General features: G+C 41.5%; 1 protein-coding gene across 2 annotated transcripts in view; it reads right to left on the reverse strand.

The window, feature by feature from the left end:
• Window positions 1–10,862, reverse strand: part of GNG12 (G protein subunit gamma 12) — a 46,880-nt gene that overhangs the window by 23,187 nt on the left and 12,831 nt on the right. Inside the window, exon 1 of one of the 2 annotated variants that reach the window (XM_019531602.1) lies at window positions 548–639. The exons of the other annotated variant lie outside the window; for it this stretch is intronic. The gene's annotated coding sequence lies outside the window, so the exon portion shown is untranslated. Of the gene's footprint in view, window positions 1–547; window positions 640–10,862 lie in introns of those variants that run through there. 2 annotated transcript variants of the gene reach the window in all.

Consider the following 10,862-nt stretch of genomic DNA (forward strand, 5'->3'; position numbering starts at 1 on the left):
CTCACCAAGGCCAAGTACAAGGGGAGAATGACATCCCGGGATTTGCTCGAGAAGCATCTATGGATGCAAGCCAGCGTTTTGGTCGCTTTATTAGCTGCAGCATCGCATTGCAGGCTCATGTTCATCTTGTGGTCAATGACGACATCAAGGAACTCCAAGTCTTCCTATCAGTTTCCACCATAAGAAACCCACGATCGGTCATTTCCTTTACTGCCATCATTTTTTGCTTTGCTTAGACCTGCCTTACACAAGCAGGAGTTACTGCCCATTTCATATATTTCCTCAAACCACTACCTACTGCACATGGAACAGCTGGAGAGAATGGGCCTCTCAGAAATCTGCCTGCACTCTGCCACTGTTGGGGGAGAGAAATATTTTCTAAAAAAAGCAATTACAGCATCATTGTTGTTATAAAACATTTACACGAAGCTGTAAAATTATAGAGCACTTCCCTGAACTGAGGTAGGACATTTTCCCACGCCAAAGTGTTCTGGATACACAAGCTAAAGCAGATAAGACAAAAAACCAAGACAAAGATATTATTTACCATTATAGTGTGGTAGCACATAAGTCAGCTTGGTCAGGGACTGTTTGTGCTGGCTTCTGGACAGACAAACTAAATGACAGCTCCTGTACCTAACCATTTCCAATCTAAAATGGTATCACAAGCAGATTTGGCAAGGGAGAGGGCTGAGTAACAAACAAAACCCCACTCCCCAACTGGTCTAAGTCACTGTGATGACATTCAGTTACCTTTTACAAGCTAAAAACAGAAACATGATAATCAAATTTATTTGTAATCTTTTGTGGCAAATGTGTCAAGGATTGAGCAAGACCCAAATATATGAAAGTGTTTTGGAGGCACAAATTAATTTTGCAGCCTAATTTTGCAGGCTTCTGGGGCAATCCACTTCAAACCCATTGGCATTGAAATGTTTCAAGGTGAACTTGCATCTTGCAGCAAACTCATGACTTGACTTTAAAGGTTCCCTGTTAACTCAATGTTCCCACCGCTTTTTGGGTCACCTACCACACCCCACCCACACACATTTTATTGAATGTCCTCTGTCACCTTTTGCTCCTTTTACCTTTGGCTCCCTTCCCTGCTCAGTATTCTCTTATTGTTTGTCCCATTCCTCCTTCATGACAGAATGATGAACTGATTACCCACTAGGAAGATGCTCTTCAAAGTAAGTGCTCTGTTCCCAAAGAACCTGCCCCAGGGCAGCTCACAGGAATTGCATGTAGTTAGCTGTTTAAGATCAAGTAAGGACATCTGTACAGAATTTCATAGATTTTGTTTGAATGCACAACAAATCACTGGCTAAGTTCAGAGAGTGGCAGCACAGCATTTGCTTATTTACATTGAAGCTATCTTCTGCATCAATTGCTCCTATCTTATCATACAGAAGTCCTTCCTTTTAAGGATTAAAAACTTGACAAATTAGTAAGTGAGTTAAATCAGAAGCAAAATAAAAGTCTGTGAAAAACAATGCTGGAAAACTACTGATCACCTACCCATTCGAGATATTTCAAAACTCCATAGGCAGGTGCTACGATAAAAACAATTTATGGAAAGAGCATACCACATAAGCCAAAGAAAATTTCATTCAGCCTTTTGGATAAAGTATCTTCCTCTTCCACATAAACAGGAAAGGGTTTAGTCTTACAAATGACCTCTGAGAAGAACATTGGACAGTTGCACAATAGTTGAGAAAGATTTACCAAATGGCTGGGGAGTGGAATGCTGCAACTTTTAACACAGATTTGGTTTGTTCTAGACTTTCCTTTTTTATAACTAAGAACAGAAAAAAAACATATAGGCAATGTTTCCTCCCTACAGAAGGGAACACTATAGAGCTGTCTTTCATGTTGTTCTGTTTATCTTTACAGAATTTGTTAAATGCTGAAGTGCTATAAGCATTTAAAACTGTCTCAGCAGGTTTATGGCTCAGTCTTAAAAGCTGAACTCCAGCTGAGATAATTAAAGGACAATTTATCTTTTTCACTCGGTTTAGAATCAGGATTTATGAACCACCTGCTAAGTAATTAAATTACTACTGTAAAGGCATACACAGGAATTCCATCTCAGCACTGCTTTGCAGGTAGTTTGCTATTTATTCTAATTATGTAAAGTCAGATGATACCATAATGTTAAAAGCAATCGTATTTGACAAAGGCTTAAATAAAAATAAAATAGTGTGTATTTTGGCCTTATTTAAAAAAAAAAGAAAACTGCTTCCAGGTTAAGTAGCTGAGGAATATACATCTATTAACAAACTAGATGGAACACAGAACTACTAGGAAGTGTTATGGTACTTAACTTCAAAATACATGTGTAATCTTAACATAACTGTAACTTTTACCATCATGCATTCTGCCCAGGCCACATTATGAGGACTATATTAACAAGCACCCAAAGTCACATTATATGTGGAAAAGCATGTTTCTAAATACTGTTTTAATAACACAACTAATATCAACCTACAGTAGGACTAACAACTAACTACTCCCCCTGTGGAAAAACCCCAAAAGAAAGGTGATGGAAAAGCCAGGAAGCTCTGTGATGGAGGTGTTCTTTGAGTACTCTCTGGAGTGCATAAAAGGAGGCTGCAAGGAAGGTAGCGGAACAGTCCTCAAATCATGCAGATTCTAGGAAACCAAGACATCGCCATATGGTGACCTGAACCCTCCCAAATGCCACTTCGGCTTTTCAGGGCCGTGCATAATGTTGGAACCAGTTTCTTCTCAGACACGACCATTCCTTGCTCTCTGATAAAGGTGTAACCAAGCGGGAGAGTGCATGTTGGTAAAAGAGCAGGAATATATGATACCGGATAACATTAACTCTTCCACCTATAGGAGGAGTACACCCAGAAACAGGGATGCACTGCTTCCAGACTTCACCACTTGCTGAACACAGCCTTAATCCTGGAGAATCAGAGTGGCCATGAAACTAGGGAAACATCTTATGGAGACACTGCACCCTTCTTCTGCACGCACAAGATTTATGATTCTGGTGTGCATGCTAGTATAGGTGAGCCATTTTAGGTTAGGGACAGACATTCAAAAAGCCCGAGCCTGAATTGATTCAATCTTTGCAGGTAAGTCTAACTTGCAAAGTTGAACTGATTTGGAGATGGATGGACATTTACTTTTCATCCTAAAAGGGCAGGCACATCCCTCAGGCTAGAAGACATGGGGCACTAGAGCAGCCCTCCCTTGCTTCACAGTACTGAGCTAAGGTGGGCATGGCCAGGCCCTGACAGGACAGTCTGATTATTCCCTGCCTCCTGAGCACCCCAGCAGGCAATGTTTATCACCCCTAACTTAGTGTTTAATCGACCCATTAAGAAAACAAAGCCTCCCTCCATTAACTAATGGAGCTGTTCTTAAATAACTTTTCCAAGGAAGGACATACCAAGGAAGCTACCTGTTGATTAGCTCCAAAAAGCCCGTCTGCCTTTGTCGTCTCCCACAGAACAGACCTTAGCCAGCATGTGGTCTGCTAGCTAATGCTGAGGTGTCTGCGTAAGGCAGAGGGGTAGGGGGAATAATCGGTGTTCATCAGAGAGAAGCCAGGCAGATGCTCTGTGCCTGAGCTCTGGCCAGAGGGCAGAGAGGAGGGGCCAGCCCGGCTGTGCAACAGAAAGCCCAGATGGGATGCTGGGGAAGTCTGGTTCATCTTAAACCAGCAAGGGGTCTGTGGCAGGCCAGCAGGGGGCACTCCTGTGCTGAGCCACCCACCTCACTGTGCCTGGCCACCTAAATGGGTAAAAGGCAGCTTGTCTCTTCTAATTTCTTTCCCATTTTTTATATTGTTAGTGATGTCATCAACTGATTCATGGAAGTAGAGTGGACTTGGATTGGGTGTTGGCAAACAAGGGTTTGTCTACACATGAGAGTTTTTTCCAAAATAGCTCTTTGTGCATACACATATCCTGGAAGAACTTTTTGTTCCGTCTAGTTTAGTCTACTTTTAAAGACCAAAATAATTCTTAAAAAATTGCTGATTCTGCTAGTATTTCTTTGGAAAGAAAAAACTGCTTGCAAGTTGGATAACCCAAAAAGGAAACTCATCAAGCCAACTGGGACACAGAAGCCACAATGCTGAGAAATATACTTGATTAGTACACAAAAAGGTAACTAATCCTAATATGTCCAATTAACTGATTTTTATCTTGCACTGTGTCAGTCCACAGTATTGGAGCAATATTAACAGAGATAACCCCATTACATGGGTGGTCATTAAAATAATTCAGATAAAATGATCCAGACATAAAAAGCAATTCCTAGAGACACAGATATAGACACTCCGTCTTAGTCCTTTACCAAAAGGAAGAAAGAGTTGCCTTTTATTAATAAGGCACATCTGCATACTGCAGTCTAGCAAGCAATTATATATGCCACTGAACACATTACTAATAAATTACACTACTGAGTCTTTTTGCAATATTTTTCATTTTCAGAGTTTTGCACAAACTAACACTGTTGCAGCAATAAGAATATTTTAACTATGATATCTGGCACAGGAAATCTACAAAAACATTCAGCTAGAACTATACACAAAAGCATATCTGACTAGTGAAATCTGAATCTCTCTCTGCTACTGAAAAAAGGATATGAAACTTTAGCATACTAAGTGACTTCATCCAGTTTGTTTGAGATATACTAATGGCAATGCTAAGTACAGCTTATCTAACTTTCCAGAAAGAGACTACAGACTAGATCATCTTGAACCAGGGTGGAGGGTACAACAAACCTCAAACCTTTTAATATAGAGCAATTTACATGTCATTTCAGGTCTTGAATTACACAGCATTATGTGATCATCTGGCATTTACTCACTGATGCAGTCACTCTGAGCTGCTGAAAACATACTCAAGTGAAACAGGAATGATTCTTTGCTGACAGAATTTGGTTCCATGATTTGCAGATTTTTTTTCATGTTATTGACAACTTTTAAAAATATCAAAAGGGAGTATAATATACATTATCACCAAAATATCCTTGCCACAGCAAAGTAAAATTTTCCACAAGTGATTTCACCTGCATCCAGCTCAAAATAAAGTCAAGAAACTAAGAGAATCCCTCAACCCGACCTTCCTTAGACCATCTGGTAATCCCTTACCATATTTACAACAGCCATAGAAAGGAGATTAAAACTGCCAAATAACCCTTTATGTTGGAAATTAAGGATCTAATTTTAACTGAGCCACAACATGAACTCTGTGTCATGTGTATTCAGCATCCTCATGCTTCCGGGTGGTGGTGGGGGCACTTTAACTTAGGGCTGTCAAATGGTTTAAAAATGTGATCGGGATCAGTTGTGCTATTAGAAAAATTAGTCACAATTAACTGTGATTTTAAATCGCACAGCTAAAACCTCAAAATTATGTGCAGAATCTGTGAAGGTTTGGGGAGGTTGTGGACGTGTGTGGGAGGTTTGGAGGCTGAGAAGGGGTGATCCTGCATACTGTGGCAGGATGCAGAGTACTGTGGGTGAGGCGTGAGGGGCAGCTGCAGGGCTGGCAGGGAGGGGGGAGAGGGGTGAGGTTGTGGCTTGGGAGTGTGGGGCAGACATGCACACACAGAGATACACAGATTACCTGCAGGTAAGTGTGGAGAGAATAGGCATGGGGGAGGAAAGAGGTGGGGGAAGGGGGTGCAGATAGAGGCCTCCACAGTGATGGCCCCATTCACCCCAGAGCTTGCCCCAGCCCCACTCTTGCTTAATGTGTAGGAGCCATTAGAAGAGCGAGGCCTGGGAGAGATCAGGTGGAAGTGAGAACTCAGTGTTGACAAAATAGCTAAAGTAAATTTGACAGAGTTGAAATATTAAAGGAAATGGGGATCTGGATTATTTCAACACCATACACCAAGAGTGTGCATTTGCAACTTTCCAGGGCTTGTTAGATCCTCAGCTGCTTATAGAAATCACCTTGCAGTGATGGCCAGGACTGCCTTCCCCTCTGTTTGCAGCTGAGACCTTTTCTTTTGAATACAAGCTTCACTGCCATCATCCATGGCTTTGTCAACTCAGGATCAGATAGCTGTATTGCATGTTACAATTATTCAGAAACTAAAGTTAAAGCAGAATACTGCTGCCTGCCTGCTACTGTATCAGCAGGTGCATATTACACCAGTACCCTGAATTCTACATCAATTAATTTTGGGGTGGAATATAAGCAGCACTTCTAGTCTAAAAACAATTATAAAACAGGTAGCAAAGGGTTCCATGTATATGGTCTGAAAAACTCCATGATAAATGTGTTCAATTTACTATGGAAAATAGTATTTTTCAGCCAACAGCTCTGAAACATCTCAGCCCAGGTCAACTGGGTCATTTTTCCACATTAGCACATGCAACAAAGACTCTGCAGGTCAAATTTCACGTATGCTACCTATAATTTTAAAAGTTATGCCCTCAGGGGCACTTGTACAACAAGCTTATCTTCCAGTTATACTCTCAATGATACCTTTAAAAATCCCAAGCCCTCAATTCAGTTGATGATACACCTGAAAGAGCAGAAACTATAGCTTGGTCTATCCTCAGTAGAGGATTAAAAGGAACAAACTTAATATTGTCTCTAAAAGTCAGCAGTTCTAATTCTGAATATACAATGAAAAAAAGATTTGTTAAGTAGATGCTGTTTTTATCATTACTTTTCAGTATACATTTGTAATTTAAAATGTTGGGTTTTGACTAAGAAAAAAAAGTCTTCAACTGAGATTTTTATGGAGCAAAAATTATCGGAGAAAAGTTACAGTATTAACTAGGGCGGGGTGTGGACCAAACGCTAGGCTGCTGCAGGCCCCTGCGGAAGGAGCTGCGGGCTCTCTGCCTGGCTCTCGTGTGCCATGGTTTGTCAGTCCGTGGCCGCTTCCAGTCCAGTGGCCAACTGTGCTGTGGACCAGCAGCCGACTTGCCACAGCCCGGCACTGGGCTGTGGCCCAGAGATTGAGATCCCTGAACTAGGGTAAGCAAGAAGAACTTCTGGGAATATATTATTTGTCAGATGACCATAGTTTTGAAATGCATCTTGTTCTCTGGATCCGAACAACCTACATTTATTCCTGTTGAGAAAATCAGACAATTGAGTTATTTTTCCTGCCATTTCTGCAGCTTCAAAGGGTCTGTGTTTGGGTTGGGACTTGAGGGTGACCTGCATTAATTGTTAATTTTGCTACAGGGTTCGTGGTACAGGTTGTGAAATACAAAAATGTGTTAAAGATCCCCAAACCAAAATGTTAAAACCAAATATCTAAAGTTGGATATCTTAGACCATATTTAGTCACCTAAAACAAGTGACTCAATTTCAAAATGTTTTAAAATTATCCAAATTAAAGAAAACAAACAAAAAACCCATTAAGCCTATAAAACCATTTTTGTATTTATAAGCTTCTACAATTGTGATATTTCATAAGCATTTTTTTAAAATGGCCAGGTTACTTAAGGAACAGCTTTCTGAAGGACATTGTAAAGATGAGTAACACTGTCATACTGCTGAATTTGCTAATTCCCTGCACTAGAACTTGTCTTGCAGGATATGTTATCATTCTCTGAACTTTCAAAACTCAAGTGCATCTTTACAGTTCCTTCCAGGTGATCCAGTGAGGCTACTTTGAACTGATACATTACTACAACATCCTTCAGCAGGTCATTTCTTAAAGGTTCTAAATATTCTTTGAAAATGAGATTAATAATATTTGTTTAACACCAAACAATTGCTCAGTGCTCTCAATATACAAAATAGGCATAGTGTTAGCCACTAGATGACTTTACAGGTCCTGATACTATACACACTTATGGCCTTAAGTTAATATATGAATGGCCCCACTGAAATAAGCAGCACTACAAAGTGAAGCATGTGCTGATGCATAAAATAAATTTATTAAAGGACAGGACACCCTGGCATACCTAATGCTGGGGACAAAAATGGCATTCTTGTTTACCATAGGTATTTCAAAATAATTGAAAATAATAGTATGGGGTAAAGTCAATGACCAAACTGAACAGTACTTAATATGTAAAGGACAAAAGTAGAACAGCACTAAACGTTCAAGGTAAAGCATCACTAAATAGTTATATCATTTTAAAGCATTTACAAGAAATAAAATACATTTCACAAATACAGTGTAATACATTAAAATGACTGATGGAGACAGTGGCTTGCTGGGAAGGGATCTACCTCAAGCCAAAGGGGAAGGCACTCTTTTCGACTAGAATGGTGGACTTCCTGGATAGGGCTTTAAACTAATATCGCTTGAGGATGAGGGGGATAATTACTAGAGCAAGCCCAGGAAATGGCAACCAGGAAATCAGCAAGATTGGAAACACTCTGACACGAGCTGAAGGACTGGATTTTCCTCAGTGAAACAGGAAGTCATGGGCCTCCAATGGTAGACTCAGATGCCTGAACACAAATGCCAGGAGCATGGGGAACAAGCAGAAAGAACTGTATTCCTTACTGGTTAGCAGGAGAACCAATCTCATAGGGATAATGGAGACCTGGTGGGACTCCACCCACAATTGGATCCCAGATATAGAGGGCTACATCTTGCATAGGAAGGATCACGTAGGGAAGAAGGGCGGAGGTGTTGCTCTGTATGTGAAGGAGCAGTACACATCCCTGGAAACTAAGATTGGCACGAAAGAACATTGACTTGAGACCCTCTGGGTTAAGATAGGGGGAGGACGTGGTGAAGGAGATTTGACTGTAGGAGTATATTACAGCCCTCTGAATCAAATGGAGGAGCTTGAGCTGGAATTCTCCACACAACTGGCAGAGGTGGCATGCTCATGGAACACAGTTGTCATGGGTGACTTCAATTACCCAGACAACTCGTGGGAAAAGCACTCAGCTAGATCCAATCACTCACCTAACTTCCTCACTTACACTGAAGAGCTCTATCCGACTCAAGAAGTGTATGTGAAGACCAGGGGAATGACACTCCTGGATTTGGTTTCAACCAAAGGTGATAATCTAGTGAGTAACCTGAGGATCAGGGGTCATCTAGGCAACAGTGATCATGAGACTATGATTTTCACCAGCCACCACAAGGCAGGAAAATCAATTAGTAGGGTAAAACTCCTTGATTTAGGAAAGCTAACTTCTACAAACTTAGGAGATTGGTGGGTGAAGCCCTGCAGGACCATGGTCTGATGGGGAAAGGAATCCAAGAAGAGTGGTCGTTCCTCAAGCATAAGATCCTTGGAGCACAAAGGAAGTCCATTCCTGTCCATAAGAAAGGTAGCAAAAGGACTGGGAGACCTTATTGAGCCAAGAGAGAGGCATGGACTTCCTGAAAATGAAAAGAGAAGTTTATAAGAGATGGAAGCTGGAAATTGTCTCCAAAGAATACACAGGAATGGCCTGCACCTGTAGAGAGTGGATTAGAAAAGCAAAAGCAGAAAAAGAATTCAAACTGGCAACAGAAATTAAGGACAATAGAAAGTCCTTCCTTTAGATATGTAGGAAGCAGGAGGAAAAAGAAGGGAAATGTTGGACACCTGCTGAACACAATGGGACAACTGATAGCTGACACTCAGGAGAAAACCAAGCTCCTAGATGAATATTTTGCTTGATATTCTACCAGACTAAGGGTGTTAGCTTGCCTGACAGGATGCACAGGGACAAGGAGGGGGTGATCACTCACCTTTAATCAGCGAAGATCTTGACAGTGAATATCTAGAGAAGCTGGATAGCTACAGGTCAGCAGGACCAAGTGAATTATATCCGACAGTGCTGAATGAACTGGCTGATGTCATCACATGACCCATGGCAAACCTATTTGAGAACTCATGGTGCTTGGGAGAGGTCCCAGAAGACTGGAAGAGGGCCAGTGTGGTGCCATCTTCAAGAAAGGAAGGAAGAGCACCCAGGGAATTATAGACCAATCAACCTGACCTCGATATCTGGGAAAAATTAATCAAAGAATCAGTCAGTGATAGGCTAACAGAAGGCAGTTTTCTAAATGACAGCCAACATGGCTTTGTTGCGGGCAGGTCATGCTTGACCAACCTCATCTCCTTCTACAATCAGGTAACTCGCCACTGGGAATAAGGGAAATGAGGCTGATGTCATATTCTTGGATTTAAGAACTCTGATTTGGTCTCCCATGATGTCCAAATGGTAAAATTGGGACACTGCAGCCTTAATAACTTAACGGTCCATTGGCTAGGAAACTGGCTGTGAGGTCAGACCCAGAAAGTGTTAATAGATGGAACTGAGTCGATATGGCAAAAAGTGACCAGCGCTGTCCCCCAGGGTTTGGTATTCGGACCAGTGCTTTTCAACATATTCATCAACGATTTCGATATGGGTGTTAAAAGCATATTGGCAAAGCTTGTAGATAACACCAAGTTATGGGTGAATTAAGTCATGCTGGAGAACAGGCTGAGGATACAAGCTGATCTGAACAGGGTTGTAAAGTGGGTGGATCAAAACTTGAAGATGTTTAACACTGAAAATTGTAAAGTGCTCTATCTGGGGAGAAATAATCTGCCACATACTTACAGGCTCAGCAGTGCTACACCAGCTAGTACCACAACTGAAAGAGACCTAGGGGGTCACAACTGACAACAGAATGAACGTGAGCTACCAGTATGATGCCATAGCCGGCAGAAAGAACAATACACTGGCAAAGAACGATATACTGGCAAGCATCAACTGACGCATCTCAAGCAAAACTAAGAATGTCATCCTCCCGCTCCACTTGCCATTAGTGAGGCCATAGCTGGAGTACTGCATCCAGTTCTGGGTGCTGCACTTCAAAAAGGATGTGGAGAAGCTTGAAAGAATCCAAAGGAGGGCCAGAGGAATGATTAGAGGTCTGCAGGACAGGCCATATGAAGAGAG

This window comes from Crocodylus porosus, unplaced genomic scaffold (assembly GCF_001723895.1).
Source record: "Crocodylus porosus isolate Cpor-Errol unplaced genomic scaffold, CroPor_comp1, whole genome shotgun sequence".
NCBI classification, from domain to species: Eukaryota; Metazoa; Chordata; order Crocodylia; family Crocodylidae; genus Crocodylus; species Crocodylus porosus.